At 32.6% G+C, this 19,546-nt stretch overlaps 1 long non-coding RNA gene and 1 other non-coding gene across 3 annotated transcripts; one reads left to right on the top strand and one right to left on the bottom strand.

Annotated features, from left to right (window-relative positions):
* Window positions 1-8,744: 8,744 nt before the first annotated feature.
* Window positions 8,745-11,950, top strand: LOC108463509 (uncharacterized). 2 transcript variants are annotated; one of them, XR_008276925.1, is made up of 5 exons: window positions 8,745-8,904; window positions 9,384-9,426; window positions 9,969-10,034; window positions 11,628-11,708; window positions 11,885-11,950. It is a non-coding gene; the product is annotated as an uncharacterized LOC108463509 (long non-coding RNA). The 2 variants fall into 2 exon arrangements; XR_008276926.1 differs by having other exon boundaries at window positions 9,384-9,518.
* A 5,143-nt stretch (window positions 11,951-17,093) lies between these two features.
* On the bottom strand, window positions 17,094-17,200 carry LOC128287066 (small nucleolar RNA R71). The gene has a single exon (XR_008277766.1). It is a non-coding gene; the product is annotated as a small nucleolar RNA R71 (small nucleolar RNA).
* Between the last annotated feature and the right edge of the window lie 2,346 nt (window positions 17,201-19,546).

The following is a 19,546-nucleotide window of genomic DNA, read 5'->3' as shown; positions in this document are numbered from 1 at the left end:
TCTTGAGGGTTTAGAAGCATTCTAAACCATATATAAACACCCTAGTGATAAACCGTAATTTATACATATTTCTACCCCATGCTTAGTACATTTTATGGATAATTTTTCCTTAAAATTGGTGAATTCGATGCTCCTAATGCCTTAATTTCATATTTTATACTTAGGTGAGCATAGGAGAGTGAAAGGAACGAGAAACGGGCCAAAAACGGAGAAAATGGGCCAACTACGAAATTAACACGGCCTGGACCTCCTCACACGGGCAGACCACATGACCGTGTCAATTTGGCAGAAATCAAAGCACGACTCCCACAGGTGGACCACACGCCCGTGCCTATTTAAGAGGCTTGACCACGGCTAGAAGTAATCGCACACGGGCGTGTCACACTATCGTGTCCCTGTCGAGCACAAATTGAGTCCAATTTGGAAAAGGCCAATTTTGAGGGTTCTTAGGCATTCTAAAGCCTATAAATACACCCTAAATGAGGAGGAAAAAGGGGGACAGAGAAGGAAGCACAGAACTGCTCAAGGAAAGCCGATTGATCCAACTCAGAAGTCGAATTCATCATCAAGACTGAAGATCTCCCCTCAATTTCCCTTCAGGAGTTTTGGGATTTTCTTTATGTTTTGTATTCATTATTCTTCTGAGATGTTTGCGTTTTTAGTTATGAACTAAAACCCCTAAATACCTAAGGGGGATGAAACCTAAGACGGATATTGTTATTATTATCTGAACTGTATGATAAATATTTGACTTGTTCTTAATTAAGTGTTCTTAATTCTTGTTTGATATTCCAGGATACTGATCAAGTTAAGCTCTTATTTAGAGGAGGAATAGACCCTGTCTAAGAGTAAATTTGTCATAATTAAGCGGAGTTGATTGCGCGCCTAGAGATAGGGTGACAAGATTTTGCCAAATTAGGGTGAAACCTAATAAGGGGATCTATAGATCGAGTTAATACAACCCTAGGGCGTTAATTAGAAAGAGATTTCAATTATCCAAACTAGGGTTAGACGTTGTTAGTCTCGAGAGAGATAATAATATAACTTAGGGATCTCTACGAAACAAGTTGAATGAATAAATCGTCCGATTCAGAGTCAAATAACAAGTGAAGTCTAGGTGGATTTTTCCTTAGGTATTGTCTTAATCAATCGAGTTTTCCAAAAAGTATTCTCCCCAAATTTCTTTTCTGTGATTTCTTAGTTTAGTTAATTAGTTAGATAAACAAAACCCTTTTATTTTTTTAGGCTAGATAATAAAAAGAAAGTTAATACTAGTACTTTTAGTTCTTTTGGGTTCGATAATCCGGTCTTGCTAAAGCTATACTACTGTTCTGTAACACCCCTTACCCGTATCCAAGGCCGGAACAGAGTACGAGGCATTACCAGACTTAACAATACACATAGACGAAAACCGGGCCATAAAATTTCATTTAATTCAAAACTTTTCGAACACATGCATAACAAACAAAGCTAACTATATCATCACATCAAAACATAGGACATGGCACGATTAATTAAACTTATAAACCATAATGGATAATGACCACATCTCATGATTTTATACGATAACTCAATGCGATCGATACGTATGGTCAAAATCATAATAAAATACATATCACAAACCAACTTCCTATACATGCCACTCACTTGATATTTCTAATATTTGAATTAATTTTCCCAAAAATGATAGTTTGATAGTGTGATTTTGCCTCCGACGATCTCCAACCCCGAGCCGACCTGCCAATACTAAAGAAATGGAGAGAATGGGTAAGCTTTACGCTTAGTAAGTTCATATGAAAATAATAAGCAATTACTACCATGCTTTTCAAGATAAAACACTATAATTGTACAATTACACATATTCAGGACAGGCTGTTTTCTGGAGTCCCGGTGTTAAAAAAAATCATATCTCAAGTTAAAAAACTCTAAATCCAATTACATAAATTTTCTATGAAACTAGACTCATATGTATACTTACTAAATTATTTCTTGAATTTTTGGTTGGGCCATTTAGTACAGTTTATTAGTTAAAATCTCCCCTATTTTAGGGTATGACTACTCTGACCCCTGTGCACTACGAACCGAATTTCTCCCTGTACAGAATTCCAGCAACCATGCAGTTTGTTTCCATTAAAATTATATTCAATAAGGAATCCATGAATGTAAGGTATGACTCTCAATAATTTGTTTACAATTTATGGTGAATTTCTAAAGTCAGAACAGGGGATCTCGAATTCATTTAGACCCTGTTTCACAAGAATTAAAATATCACACAATATAGAATTCTTTTGCTTCCCATGTTTCTTTCATGTGAAAATAGACTCATTAAGCTTTATTTCCATAATTTTTTTTTAAATTTAATTCACCTTACACAATTTTTTGTGAATTTTCAAAGTCATGCACTTCTGCTATTCACCACTGTTTTACTACTAAAGTTCACTTTTACACAATTCACTTAATCCATTCCATTTTACCGAGGTTTGCTCAAATATCGAGCATATTGCTCATAAATTCAAATAAACATATACTTGCACTTGTTCATCACATAACCACTTTCACATGTATTTTCATTTAATCGATTTCCCATTGAACTCATCGGAATAATAACAGATACACAATTGTCTGCACATTTTCCCATTTCCACACTTCTAGCCAAAGCTATCTGGTACGCATAGTAGCCTGCACTTAGTACTATACATGCGACCAATAATCTGGTACACGTAGTAGCCTGCACTTAGTACTACACACATGACCACAGTTTTCGGGTACGCATAGTAGCTTGCACTTAGTACTACACATGCGACCAATTATCCGGTACACGTAGTAGCCTGCACTTAGTACTACACACGTGACTTCACAATAGTTCATTTGTATCGTTTCTATTCCGAAGGTTCAACCGGGAAATTCCTCACTTTTCAACATTTTACTAAATTGTCCGTAATCAATTTAAATTCATAATTTACATCAAATAACCATTTGATAGGCGCCACATTTCATATGATATCAAAATATAATAACATAAAAGAATCGATAGATTATTTATGTACAATTTACTCAAGTGTCGATCTTACTATCCATAGTACCAATTGTCCATTCATAGTATAATAAGACACAACTCAAATATCAAATCAGCTTTTAAGAATTTACATAACATATATCACATATTTCATATATCACTTGTCATGTATCTTCATTTTCTTGCATTTCATGTAACATTCTTTCATGTCATATTTCCACATCATAAACATCATTCCATCAACTTTTCCAATATATTAAATCATACAATATATGCAATAATAGTAAGAAATATAATTCAAACATAACATTGCATTATTATTATCATACGAACTTACCTCGATCCAGAAACAGTAATTTACCATTTTAGTCCATAACCTTGTATTTTCTCGATTTAAGCCCGAATCTTGATTTCCTTCATCTATAATATCACATTTAGCCTAATAATTAGTCACACTATTCATACGGATCCAAAAATCATATTTTTAAAAATTTTCATTTTGACCCCTAAATTTTTGCATATTTGCACTTTTTCCCCAAGGTTCGGAAATTAAACTTCATCCTATTTTCTTATGTTTTATGACATGCTGATCATTTTTCCCTTCTATGGCAACATCAAATTCTCACTCTAACATGTACTTATGACTATTAGGTATTTTTACCGATTAAGCCCTTTTGCTCGTTTTCACTTAAAACCGAGTAGCACAAGTTGTCTAACATAATTTAAAACCTCATATTCTATCATAAAACACCAAAATTCACAAATTTAACCTATGGGTATTTTTCCAAATATGAACCCTAGGTTGAATTATTGTTAGCAGAAGCTAAATCAAGTTACCGGGACTCTAAAAACGTAAAAATCATTAAAAACGAGGCTAGAACGGACTTACAATCGAGCTTGGAAGCTTGGAAACCCTATCCATGGAGTCTCCTTTGGTATACATGTCCATGGTGAAGAAGATGAGCAAAACTGGCCTTTAATTTTGCATTTTAATTCATTTTACCCCTAAATGACCAAAATGCCCTTACTACTAAACTTTCCAAAAATTCCATTCATGTCCAATATTTGTCCATAAACTTTGAAATTGGTAAAATTGCTATTTAAGACCTCCTAATTAATATTTCAAAGCAATTTCATACTAGAAACTTCTAGAATGCAAGTTTTGCAACTTATTCAATTTAGTCCCTAACTTCAAATTAAGCACTTTATGCATAGAATTTCTTCACGAAATTTTCACACAATCATGAAATCATATCATAGACCTCAAAATAATCATAAAATAATTATTTCTATCTCGAATTTGTGGTCACAAAACCACTCTTCCGATTAGGCCCTAATTCGGGATATTACAATTCTCCCCCCTTTAGGGATTTTCGTCCCCGAAAATCTTACCAGAAAAGTGGTCTTCACTTAGATTCCTCAATTTCATATTCAGTGTTGAAGAACTTTCACTCAGGCGGTGCCTCCAATATATCTCTTTAATTTCTCATATATTCTGAAATTCATTATCAGAAGCCGATCCTCACTGTACTCTTTTAGTTTGCTACTCACTATCACATTTTCCTCTTTCCGCTACGGAAATAATTCTGATATAACCTCGAAAATAATCCTTTCTTCTAGTTACAAAACAATTCATCATGCCATCCTTTACTATTCATTCATTACGTTAATCAAAACCGTCTCAATTGCATTAGCTGAAGTACCAAAATATCTCAATTGAAGACATTAACTATAATTGACTTACTTGAGAGAAGTAATCCACCATACCGATTGAAACTCGCACTTTTATCACTTATACCTTTACTGTTGTCAAACCTTACACGAAAATTAGAAAAATCCCAATACTGAAATCACCACATCACCCAAATCAAATCAGAAGTATAGCCATACTTGACATGATAATCACGAGCTGAAGAATGCACTCCGAACATGAGTCATAGTTGACAAATTACGGAATAAAGTTAACAAGAAAACAAATAAAGAAATCCAAGATAGAAAAACCCAAAATAAAGAAATCCAGAATAAAGAAACCCAAGATACGATACTATGCCGGAAAATTGAAAACCAAACTCATAGGAAAATATAGAAGATCCCGATAATTCCTCAGAGAAAAGAAATCTAGTAGAAAACATCATTTAGTCTCACTGGAATCAAATGCAACAAGAACAATGTATCTTCCCATATATATACATATCAAATGGAGCATCAAGTAGAAGAAACAGAATCATAGTATCATACATATTCTCTTATCAATTTTTTTTTATCAGGCAGAATATAATAGAATGCCCGAAGGAATAGAGCAATATAAATTATAAACCAGTCAGGCTACCAATGCTTTCATTTAACATCAGGATTAGAAAACATCCCCATATAACAAGAATTTCTTCAAAAGATCAATAACCATAGAAATATTTCTGGGAACGGATAAACACATAGAACATCTTAGAAGAAACTGCTAAAATCTGTCCAACCGTAACTGTCACACTCAGATATTACACATTTCAGATATCATTTCCCCAACTATTTCTGCCATCACAAATTTCATATTACTTTTCACTAAAGAAGACTAGTTCTGAATAAATTTTTATTTGCACTTTTCTCGACCTTGTACCTTAGTAATTCGATTTATCAAAATAAATTTCTTCTCTAATTGGAACAGTGCATAACTCCAATAATCCTTATGCCAATCTGATACTTTTCTAGCTTTGACTTTACTTATCAATTCATTCTTCAATCTCTAATCATATTTATAATTATTCTAGCACTGAACTCTTTGGTTTCTCAACCGGAAACTTATTCAGTATAAATCTCATGAAATTCCATTATAAAACACCACTTTGGTAAGGGGAAAGGGGTCGTAGGGCCTCTGATTCAACTCTCATATACATATACATGTAACACAGTTTTCTTCATTGCAATCCTATCTCAATCATGTTATTCATTTCGAGTAACTAACATTCATATTGATTTAATGCTCACTTTCTAGTTATCTCATTTAATCAAGTATAATTATGCATGCATCCTATGTTTTCTGGATAGCTTGACTTATCCATTCATCTACTCGAACAAATTATACTCATGACATCATATAAGGGTTAAACAAACATAGATATTTATATCACAATCACAACTTTCATTTCGTGCATCATCATATACATATAATTACGATCACATAATTTAGTCCAAACAATTTAACATAGATAAATTCATTTCATTATAATCATTTATCTCATAAAAAATATCATTGACATTCATCAACATTCAACGTTCAATCAAGGCAATGACATTTTCATTCATATCATGATATTAGGAACTTTTACTCATACTTCTACGAATTTCTATTTATCCCGTTCATCTTATCAAGTAAGCCAAGTGCACTACATCATATGAGCATCAAGCAAGTATGGATATTTATCACAACATGACCTTTCATCTCACGTGTTATCACTTATATATATATATCATTAACTTTTATTCATACTTTTCTAAATTGAGACTCATCATAATCGTAATTTTATTCAAACACCTTCGCATCACATTGAACATGGTCAGTGCAGCTCGGTTGGAGAGTACCTCTGTGTAAGCAAGACGCTGCTCATACGCGTCGGGAGACATCACACTATCATGGATCAGTGGCATGTATAGCTGGACTTTTACACATGCTAGGTTTAGTCCGAGAACCGACTAAGCCATAGCTCTGATACCACTAAATGTAACACCCCTGACCCGTATCCAAGGCCGGAACAAAGTACGACGCATTACCAGACTTAACAATACACATAGACGAAAACCGGGCCATAAAATTTCATTTAATTCAAAACTTTTCGAACACATGCATAACAAACAAAGCTAACTATATCATCACATCAAAACATAGGACATGGCACGATTAATTAAACTTATAAACCATAATGGATAATGACCACATCTCATGATTTTATACGATAACTCAATACAGACTGATATGTATGGTCAAAATCATAATAAAAATACATATCACAAACCAACTTCCTATACATGCCACTCACTTGATATTTTTAATATTTGAATTAATTTTCCCAACACTACAGGAAAACAGGGCTTTAGCGGCGTTTTTAGCGGCGTTTTATCAAAAAACACCACAAAAAATGTAAAACATAGAGCAATAGCGGCGTTTTACCAAAAATGCCGCTAAAAACAGAGCAATAGCGGCGTTTTTTGTTAAAACGCCGCTAAAAACAGAGCAATAACAGCGTTTTTTGTTAAAACGCCGCTAAAAACCGGAGCATTAGCGGCGCTTTTTGTAAAACGCCGCTAAAAATCGGATCATTAGCGGCGCTTTTGGTAAAACGCCGCTAAAAATCGGAGCATTAGCGGCGCTTTTGGTAAAACGCCGCTAAAAGTCATATAACCCCTAAAAACCTAAACCCACAAAAAAATCATAAACACTAACCTATAATCCTTAAAACACTAAACTCCTAAACCTTAAAAAATCTTAAACCGTAAACTATAACCCTTAAAATACTAAACCCCAAAAACATCACATGGATGTTGATGTACATCATATGTTAAATATTTTCTTATATAATTGTAAAAGAGATAGTATTAATTTTAAAATATTGAACTAATTATCATTATAGTTTAAGGTTTATGATTTAGGGCATATGGTTATACAATAATCATAAACACTAATCTATAACCCTTAAAACAATAATTATTAAAATTTATGGTTATACAATATATTAAATATTTTCTTATATAATCGTAAAAGAGATAGTATTGAATTTAAAATATTAAATTAATTATCATTATAGTTTAAGATTTATGGTTTAAGCTATATAGGTTTAAGGTTTATGAGTTAACTATGGTTTAAAGGTGGGTTAAGGGTTGGGTTTAAGGTTAGGTGTTAGGGGTTAAGGGTTAAGGGTGAGGGGTTTAGGGTTTAGGGTTTAATGTTTAGGGATTAAGAGTTTAGGGTTTAGATTAGTTAGTGTTTTTTAATTATATGATAAATATTTTCTTATATAATTATAAAAGAGATAGTATTAATTTTAAAATATTGAATTAATTATCATTATAGTTTAGGGTTTAGGGTTTAGAGTTTAAAGTGCATGAGTTATTATTTTAAGGTTTATGGATATGGGTTTAGGGTTTATGATTTATGGTTATGTAAGAGGTAATTTCCCCATTTTCCCTAATCCGAATCTTTAAAATAATCACCCCTTTTTCCCCAATTCAAAATCCAAAATCCCCGGTAAATGCTTCTTTTTCTAACAATGGTTTAGTGTGCAATTGTATACTCATGCACTTTACCATTGTTAAGGTTAGTCCATATTTCAGTTAAAAAAATCAATATTCAATATTTAAAAAAATAAAAATTCCAAAAAATAATAATCTCAACACAAAAATTTTAAAAGAAAAAAATAGAAAAAAATAGAAAAAAATATATGTTAAAATGAAAAAAAAAAAAAATTTAACAATAGTGGCGTTTTTTGGAAAAAAACGCCGCAAAAAATTGAGATACACTTTCCATATAAACGCTCATTTTATTTTCACCCCCTCCCCTAAATCCCCAATTTTGCGCTGCTGAAAACCCTGATTCTATTCCCTTTGTTTTCACCGATCAAAATCCCCTTCTCATAAATTTTCTCTCTTGATGGAAGAGACGCGATGTGCAATTTGACTGTTCCAATTTCCTTTTCAACGTTCAATTAAAACCCTAGCCTCTTCCTTTTGCTTCTATCGGGAAGGAATCATGTCTTTCGATCTCATATGCTGAAGCCATCCTGCAGCTGCTTTGGATCCTCCCAAGATCTGTACGGCTGAGGACCAAAAGAAGAAAGATGATGAGGATTTGGTGAGTGGCTGTTCGGGATTTCGCCCTCGCTGGTTCTCTACACCGCAAATCCGTACGCTCTTCCCTTTTTTTATTTTATTTCCTTTTGAAAAATAAATTTTTAAATCTATATTCAAATCTTAATTCTTTTTATTCTAATATAAATTATTTAATTTCTTGTTTATCTTCGTCTTCAATTTTGGTGTACGTATATAAAATTATTATGGATTTCTCTTTATTTTTAATTTTTTCTTTATCTTTGGTGCTTTAGTTTCAGTAATTGATTTGCAGTTCTTATTAAATTCAATGGCGTTTTTAATTGCTTGTTCCTTCGATTAGTTTGTTTGATTTAGTTAAGGTTTGATCTCTTTTATGTTATAAGTTTCGATAATTATGCCATTTAAGTTATTAACGGACCTTTCTAGTCTTAGATATCTTGTATTTTAAAGTTGAATTTGTAATTGTAACTACGAATTTTGCATTGAATGAGATCCATCTTATAATTTTCATTTCAATTCGAGCACTGAATGTTGATTATTCATTTTATTGCAGGAATCATTTCAACTTTTACCGTATTCCCCGAAGCTTTTGAATGGTTATGTCCTGAGAATCAGATTGATTATGTCCTGTTATTTGCCTAGGGCTTCCTTTATATGTCAAGATCATTCGTATAGAATATATGTCATGGTTGTGCATTTCCTTTTTACTTACTATAATAACAAGAATATTAACTTTGAAAAATAACCTTTTGTCCTATTTATATGTAGTATTGGCTATACCATGCTTATGGAAGGTGGTAAATAAACTCAGCTTGAATGAACAGCTTTTATTGATGTTTGCTAGTTTATTTTTAAGTTTGATTGTGTTTGTTAAGAATTCCAAAGTTGCACTTGTTTTTGTATGTTTGTGTTCATTCGTTTAAATAAATGAACTTATTCGTGAACTTAATATAAGTAAATATGTCGACAAACAATTAAAAATCTGTTCATGAATAGTAAACCGACAAACCATAAATAAACATATTTCTTATTATTTAGATATGAAATAATCAAATATAAATATTATTTTATTTTATTATAATCAAACAATAAACAAGTTCTCAGTAAGGCGACTAATAGTTTAGCTCGTCTTTTGTAGATGCTATTCACGTCTTTGCTTGCCTTTGCGATTGATCTTCTCAGCCTCTTCTTACAATCCCTGAAGGTATTCCCGACTTTTATTTCTATTTTGCTTTTGATTGTTCGCTTATGCTTGAAATTTCTCTTTGAATATGAAATTTTGAATATTACTCAAATATTAGCAACATATCTTAACTGACCAAATGTAGTATAAAGATTTCTGTATTAAGAGTTGAATTATATTTTGTGTCTTTTATTTAAAAAATAGATAAATTAATTTCTATTAAAAATTTCATTTATTTCTACCATTAAAACTGTCGTGGATGATGAAATAACCAGACAGTTACCGGTAGCATATAAGGACCCGTTTTTAATAGTAAAAATGTACAAAATTCTTAATTAAACTATCAATTTACTTTTTAATCTAATATATAAAAATCAATTTACGGATAGTTTGTTGGTAACATTTATGGCTGATCCGGATGCCATCATTATTCATTTCTAAGTGCCAATAAGAAATCAGAGCCAGCAGGGGATGGTTGATTAATTTCAGTTCCATGGTCAGCCTTTGCTACTTGATTTGACCTATGCCAAAGCTACTTTCGTGCTCCAAATGCAAAATTGAATGTTTATAGATAAAAGTTACAGACTACTTCTAAGTTCTAACCATGCCATGCTGAAATCTTGTGTTAATATTAGTCTTGTCAAGGCATGCTAGTTTTGAAAAAAGTCAAATTAAATTAAAAGTTTTGAACTTTTTCTATGAATCGATCAATTTTGAATTTCAATTATATAGTTTATGAGTTGAATCACATCATTTTATTTTCAAATTCAAGCTGTTGGTTTTTAATGAACAAATCAAATTAAATTAATTCAAATTTAGATTTGTTGATACCAAGTTAAGATTATGGTAGCTAATGACAGTTCCCTCACTAAATGGGCAAATAGCTGTAAGATATGTTGCTAATATTCAAATTATAAGATAGCTGAAAATTTGACATGGTCCTGAAATTCAATTTATAATTTGTTGCTAATATTCTTTAATTTTTAGCTGAATTAACTGACCAAATTCGATTTGTTGGTTAACCATAAAAAATTCAGTTTGGTTAACAGAAGAGATTTAGAGAAAATTTGATATTTGAATGTTATTTTGGTTATTAGTTAGGATTAATCCTGTTAAGTTTTTATACCTTCATTTTATTTGTTTTGAACTTTTAGTATGTGTTAATTTAACATCTGATGGTGATTAATATCTTTATTGTATTGTGCTTCTAGATTTTGATTTGTTCTGATATTTTGGTTGGATACATGTATGTGTTCTTTTATAAAATTTTCTTGTGTAAAAATATATTACTTTTATGTTTTGGAATCTATCATTCATGTTGCGGTGGACTGATAATTATGTGTGGGTTTTTTGGGTCTTCCAAATAAGTTCCGTGTTATATCAACTCGTGAATTTAAGTTCTGTGCTATATCAACTCGTGAATTTTGATCATGATGTCAACAAAAGTATTGGTGTCCGAATAATTGCATCCATCGGGAAAATACAGTTGATGAAAATAGGAGGTACATGTGTAATTTTGATATAGATTCTAGGGTATTGGTGAATTAGTTTTTACCCTTTTTCTTATAGATAATTTATAAATGCTTTAACTTTTGTTCCTGTTTGACATTGAAGGCCTACTTTATATTGGATGAACTCTTGATTGCCGGTGAACTTCTTTATGTTTGTCCGAATTTGACTCAATCCAAATTATAGGTTTAAAATTTTATTCAATTCTATTTCATATTTTTAAATGATTAACTTAATCTCGTTTTAGACTTATTCAGATTTATAAAGAAATATATTTTTAGTTTAATATTTAATATTTTAGATTTTTATTAAAATTTTAAATATAGCCAATATATTTTTCATATATGTTACTTTATTTGCAGGTTAATAGCTTTCCAGTATTGGGTTTAAAAAGCTTTATAAATGCTTGATGAATATTTTCCTGCAGTATTTCTTTTTACTCATTTTTAATCCCATGCTGTATTTGATTTATGCTGGACATGTTTTGTAGCTAAATTACTTAACTTATTTCTATGCATTTTTGCTTTAACTTACTTAAGAAATACAATTTTTTTTACTCCAGCCTCTGTTTGCTTGTTGAAAATTTTAAGGTACGTTTTAGTTCAAAATTCGCATAAATAATAGTTTCATCATGATGATTTTGAAAAAAATCATTTTACTTAGATATATGATTTGGTATGAAGTAATGATGAGTATGGTTTATAATTAGCTCATCTTGGTAAGATTGTTAATTGGTATGATATGCATTTGTGGTTGTTATAATTCGGCTCAAGTGAATTAAGTATGGTTGTTGGATGTGTTTTGGGTATGGTTTATTATTGAATTACATTTTGACTCTAATTTGTTTATTTATTAGTTTGGGAAATGGCAGTGATGATCTGTTATATTTGGTTGATGATAGATAAATGAATACATATGTACTTATGTCATGAATTTTGGTGATTTGGGATGTAAAGGTCAAATTGTTATATATATATGTTATTGTATGTTCGGCTATGATATTTGACTATTTATGTTTGGTTTACGATGGCAAGAATGAATATGTTTTAACTGTTATATTGAAGTCATATTAAATGACCGAATATATATAAATTGATTTACTTGTGTATATGAAATTTCAGCATGATTTATAGCATATGAAATTGACATGTTTTGATTTGGCTAAATGACATGAAAAATGATTAATGTTAGTCAAGTGAGCAATGTATGAATTGGTTATGTTGCAAGCGAAATTTGGTTATTTAGATATGCTTGTATGTGATTGTAAAATTTTGCTTACTTAACCATGAGGTATAGTTCAGATACAAGCTAGCACAGATGAGCAAATTTCTCAACTTAGAGCGGAGGCAGCAGTGAGGGAGGCAGAGGCAGCAGCGAGGGAGGCGGACCAGAACAGAAAATACAATGAACTCCAGCTACAGCTTCAGTCTATGATGACTATGTTCCAGCAATTTCAAAATCAGCCATCTTAAACATTTGTTTTATTGTAACTTTTAACATTATTTTAAGAATATTTTGAATATTCATTTACAATTTATATAATATATTTTTCGTATAATTTTGTATTGTTTAAATTTGCGGGTTTTGGTTGGATTTCATTGTACATTTGTTGTTTTTGGTTGAGTTTCTTGTAGGAGGGTTGGATATAGGTGGAAAAACATATATAGCAAAACTGGGCAACTTAGCGGCGCGGCGTTCTTTAAAAAAGTGCCGCGAAAGGACCTAATCTTTAGTGGCGTTTTTTATAAAAGCACCGCAAAAAGTCCTGGTCTTTAGCGGCGTTTTTTAAAAAAGCGTCGCGAAAAGTCCTCGTCTTTAGCGACGTTTTTTAAAAAAGCGCCGCTAAAGGTCTTGGTCTTTAGCGGCGTTTTTTAAAAAAGCGCCGCGAAAGGTCCTGGTCTTTAGCGGCGTTTTTTTTTCTAAAAAACGCCACGAATTTTTGCGGCGGTGTATATAGCGACGTTTTTTGCGGCGCTTGGGAAAGCGTCACTAAAAGTATTAGTGGCGCTTAAAAACGCCATTAAAGGCAAAAGAAAAACGCCGTTAAAAGTCTGTTTTCCTGTAGTGCAAAAATGATAGTTTGATAGTGTGATTTTGCCTCTGACGATCTCCAACCCCGAGCCGACCTGCCAATACTAAAGAAATGGAGAGGATGGGTAAGCTTTACGCTTAGTAAGTTCATATGAAAATAATAAGCAATTACTACCATGCTTTTCAAGATAAAACACTATAATTGTACAATTACACATATTCAGACAGTGCTGTTTTTGGAGTCCGGTGTTAAAAAAATCAAATCTCAAGTTACAAAGCTCAAAATCCAATTCCGTAAATTTTCTATGAAACTAGACTCATATGTCTACTTACTAAATTTTTTTAGAATTTTTGGTCGGGCCATTTAGTACAGTTTATTAGTTAAAGTCTCCCTGTTTGTGGTATGGCTACTCGACCCTCATGCACTACTGAAACAAATTTCTACCTATACAGAATTCCAACGACCATGCCGTTTGTTTCCCTTAAAATTAGATTCAATAAGGAATCCATGAATGTAAGGTATGACTCTCAATAATTTTTGTACAATTTATGGTGAATTTATAAAGTCAGAACAGGGGATCTCGAATTCATTCAGACCCTGTTTCACAAGAATTAAAATATCACACAATATAGAATTCTTTTGCTTCCCCTGTTTCTTTCATATGAAAATAGTCTCATTAAGATTTATTTCCATAATTTTTTTAAATTTAATTCAACTTACACAATTTTTGGTGAATTTTCAAAGTCATGCACTGCTGCTGTTCAACACTGTTTTACTACTAAAGTTCACTTTTACACAATTCACTTAATCCATTCCATTTTACCGAGGTTTGCTCAAATATCGAGCATATTGCTCATAAATTCAAATAAACATATACTTGCACTTGTTCATCACATAATCACTTTCACATGTATTTTCATTTAATCGATTTCCCATTGAACTCATCGGAATAATAACATATACACAATTGCCTGCACATTTTCCCATTTTCACACTTCTAGCCGAAGCTATCTGGTACGCATAGTAGCCTGCACTTAGTACTACACATGCGACCAATAATCTGGTACACATAGTAGCCTGCACTTAGTACTACACACGTGATCACATTTTTCGGGTACGTATAGTAGCCTGCACTTAGTGCTACACATGCGACCAATTATCTGGTACACGTAGTAGCCTGCACTTAGTACTACACACGTGACCTCACAATAGTTCATTTGTATCGTTTCTATTCCGAAGGTTCAACCAGGAAATTCCTCACTTTTCAACATTTTACTAAATTATCCGTAATCAATTTAAATTCATAATTTACATCAAATAACCATTTGATAGGCAGCCACATTTCATATGATATCAAAATATAATAACATAAAAAGAATCGATAGATTATTTATGTACGAATTTACTCGAAGTGTCGATCTCACTATCCATAGTACCGATTGTCCATTCATAGTATAATAAGACACAACTCAAATATCAAATCAGCTTTTAAGAATTTACATAACATATATCACATATTTCATATATCACTTGTCATGTATCTTCATTTTCTTGCATTTCATGTAACATTCTTTCATGTCATATTTCCACATCATAAACACCATTCCATCAACTTTTCCAATATATTTAATCATACAATATATGCAATAATAGTAAGAAATATAATTCAAACATAACATTTCATTATTATTATCATACGAACTTACCTTGATCCAGAAACAACAATTTACCATTTTAGTCCATAACCTTGTATTTTCCCGATTTAAGCCCGAATCTCGATTTCCTTCATCTATAATATCACATTTAGCCTAATAATTAGTCACACTATTCATACGGGTCCAAAAATCATATTTTTAAAAATTTTCATTTTGACCCCTAAACTTTTGTATATTTGCACTTTTTCCCCAAGGTTCGGAAATTAAAATTCATCCTATTTTCTTATGTTTTATGACATGCTGATCATTTTTCCCTTCTATGGCAACATCAAATTCTCACTCTAACATGTACTTATGACTATTAGGTATTTTTACCAATTAAGCCCTTTTGCTCGTTTTCACTTAAAACCGAGTAGCACAAGTTGTCTAACATAATTTAAAACCTCATATTCTATCATAAAACACCAAAATACACAAATTTCACCTAAGGGTATTTTTCCAAATATGAACCCTAGGTTGAATTATTGTTAGCAGAAGCTAAATCAAGTTACTGGGACTCCAAAAACGTAAAAATCATTAAAAACGAGGCTAGAACGGACTTACAATCGAGCTTGGAAGCTTGGAAACCCTATCCATGGAGTCTCCCTTGGTATACACGTCCATGGTGAAGAAGATGAGCAAAATTGGCTTTTAATTTTGTATTTTAATTCATTTTACCCCTAAATGACCAAAATGCCCTTACTACTAAACTTTCCAAAAATTCCATTCATGTCCAATATTTGTCCATAAACTTTTAAATTGGTCAAAGTTCTATTTAATACCTCCTAATTAATATTTCAAAGCAATTTCATTCTAGAAACTTCTAGAATGTAAGTTTTGCAACTTATTCAATTTAGTCCCTAACTTCAAATTAAACACTTTATGCATAGAATTTCTTCACGAAATTTTCACACATTCATGCAATCATATCATAGACCTCAAAAGAATCATAAAATAATTATTTCTATCTCGAATTTGTGGTCATAAAACCACTATTCCATTAAGCCCTAATTTGGGATATTACATGTTCGATAGGTACACTTGCCTTCATCATGATAATAGTTAGTTTCAAGAATGATTCATTATAAATATTTAAAACCTGTCACGAATATCACGTATCAAGTTTTTGACGTCGTTGCCGAGGAACTAAGATATTAGGAACACTCTATTTTTATTACTTTAGCCATTTACTTTTTATGCAATTTAAATTTTACTCAAATTTTTATTACTAATTCTTCTTTTTCCCTTTTTTCTGGGAGGTTTTTATAGTTTATGACTAGAAGAAACCCGTCAAGACGATTACTTTTTGACAGTGATATTGATCGCACAGTTCGCAGAAACCAAAGAGAAATAAGACGAAGCTTAAGATACACAGAGAGAGAGTAAGAGGAAGATACTTCAACCACCACTGAGGAGATGGCTGAAAACCAAGAAAATCCACTACCTCCTGCGATTGCTGTTAATCAAAATCCTGCTCCGTGCACTATGTATGATTATGCTAAACCTTCTTTAACAGGAACTGAATCGAGCATAGTTAGACCTGCTGTAGCTGCAAATACTTTTGAACTGAAACTTAACACAATTCAAATGATACAACAATTTTTTCAGTTTGATGGTTTGCAGGACGAAGATCCCAACGTTCACTTGGCAAACTTTTTGGAACTATGCGATACATTTAAAATCAATGGCGTTTCTGGTGATGTCATACATCTTCGGTTGTTTCCTTTTTCGTTAAGGAATAAAGCTAAACAGTGGTTGAACTCATTACCATGAGGGTAAATTACTACTTGGGAACAAATGACTGAAAAGTTTTTATTAAAATATTTTTCGCCGGCTAAAACGGCTAAATTACGTAATGATATCTCTTCTTTTGTGCAGATGGATTTAAAGACACTCTACGATGCATGGGATAGATATAAGGACCATTTGCAAAGATGCCCTCACCATGGGTTACCACCCTGGCTACAGGTTCAAACTTTTCATAATGGCCTGAATCCTTTGACTCGACAAATGGTTGACGCACCTGCTGTTGGAACCATCAATAATAAAACACCTGAAGATGCCTATGAATTTATTGAGGAGATGTCACTAAATAACTATCAGTGGCAAGTTATGAGAACAAAGCCGACGTGATACGTGATATTCATGACAGGTTTTAAATATTTATAATGAATCATTCTTGAAACTAACTATTATCACGATGAAGGCAATTGTACCTACAGAACAGTAGTATAGCTTTAGCAAGACCGGATTATCGAACCCAAAGGAACTAAAAGTACTAGTATTAACTATTGTTTTTATTATCTAGCCTAAAAAATAAAAGGGTTTTGTTTATCTAACTAATTAACTAAACTAAGAAATCACAAAAAATAGAATTGGGGAATTACTTTTGGAAAAATGATTGAATTAAGACAATACCTAAGGAAAAATCCACCTAGACTTCACTTATTATTTGACTCTGAAACGAACGATTTATTTATTTAACTTGATCCATAGAAATCCCTAAGTTATATTATTATTCCTCTCGAGACTAACAACGTCTAACCCTAGGTTGAATAATTGAAATCTCTTTCTAATTAACTCCCTAGGGTTGCATTAACTCGATCTATGGATCCCCTTGTTAGGTTTCACCCTAATTCGGTAAAATCTTATCACCCTAACTCTTGGCGCGTAATCAACTCCGCTTAATTATGAAAAATGTACTCTTAGACAGGGTCTATTCCTCCTCTGAATAAGAGCTTAACTTGAATCAATATCCTGGAATATCAAGACAAGAATTAAGAACACATAATTAAGAACAAGTCAAATATTTATCATACAAAATAACAAGATCTATCTTAGGTTTCATTCCCCTTAGGTATTTAGGGGTTTTAGTTCATAACTAAAAAGGTAAACATCTCAAAAGAATAATGAATACAAAACATAAAGAAAAACCCAAAAGTCCTGAAGGAAAATTGAGGGGAGATCTTCAGTCTTGATGATGAATCCGGCTTCTAAGATGGATTAATCGGCTTTCCTTGAGCAGTTCGCTCATTCCTTCTCTGTGTGGCCCCTTTCCTCCTCCTCTAAGGTGTATTTGTAGGCTTTAGAATGCCTAAGAACCCTCAAAATTGGCCTTTTCCGAATTGGACTCAATTTGGGCTCGACAGGGACACACCCGTGTGACACACTTGTGTGCGATTACTTCAGGCTGTGGTCAAGCCTGTTAAATAGGCACGGGCATGTGGTCCACCCGTGTGAGTCGTGCTTCGATTCTACCAAATTGACACGGCCGTGTGGTCTGCCCGTGTGAGGAGGTCCAGGCCGTGTTGATTTCTTACGTTGGCCCATTTTCTCCGTTTTTGGCTCGTTTCTCGTTCCTTTCACTCTCCTATGCTCACCTAAGTATAAAACATGAAATTAAGGCATTAAGAGCATCGAATTCACCAATTTTAAGGAAAAATCATCCATAAAATGTGCTAAGCATGGGCTAGAAATATGTATAAATTACGGTTTATCATGACGAAAGCAGCCAGTGTTTTCAACCTTGACGCGGTTACTATGCTATCTAACCAAGTAGAACTCTTAAATAAAAAGATTGACGATTTGTGTGGTTCTACTCAGGTACATCCAATGATGAGGTGCGATTTGAATGGAGGAGCATGCACAGAATATCAACCCTTCAACCCTAGCATCGAGGAGGAACAAGTCCAATATATGGGTAACAATAACTCTAGATCCCAAAATAACCCTGATCATGATTTTCGTGACAGGTTTTAAATATTTATAATGAATCGTTCTTGAAACTAACTATTATCACGATGTAGGCAAGTGTACCTATCGAACAGTAGTATAGTTTTAGCAAGACCAGATTGTCGAACCGAAAGGAACTAAAAGTACTAGTAATGACTGTCTTTTTATTGTCTAGCCTAAGAATAAGGAGGTTTGTTTTAACTAACAAATTAACTAAACTAAGAATTCATAGAAAATAGAATTGAGGGATTACTTTTGGAAAACGATTGAATTAAGACAATACCTAAGGAAAAATCCACCTAGACTTCACTTGTTATTTTGACTCTGAATTGGACGATTTATTCATTTAACTTGTTCCGTAGAGATCTCTAAGTTATGTTATTATCCCTATTCAAGACTAATAATGTCTAATCCCTAGATTGAATAATTGAGACTTTTCTCTAATTAACACGCTAAGGTTGCATTAACTCGATCTATGGATCCCCTTATTAGGTTTCACCCTAATCCGGCAAAACCTTGTCACCTTATCTCTAGGCGCACAATCAACTCCGCTTAATTATGACAAT

Source organism: Gossypium arboreum, chromosome 13 (genome assembly GCF_025698485.1).
Source record: "Gossypium arboreum isolate Shixiya-1 chromosome 13, ASM2569848v2, whole genome shotgun sequence".
Classification (NCBI taxonomy): Eukaryota; Viridiplantae; Streptophyta; class Magnoliopsida; order Malvales; family Malvaceae; genus Gossypium; species Gossypium arboreum.
The sequence above is the reverse complement of the archived record's forward strand: the minus strand, read 5'-3'. Positions and strand labels throughout refer to the sequence as shown.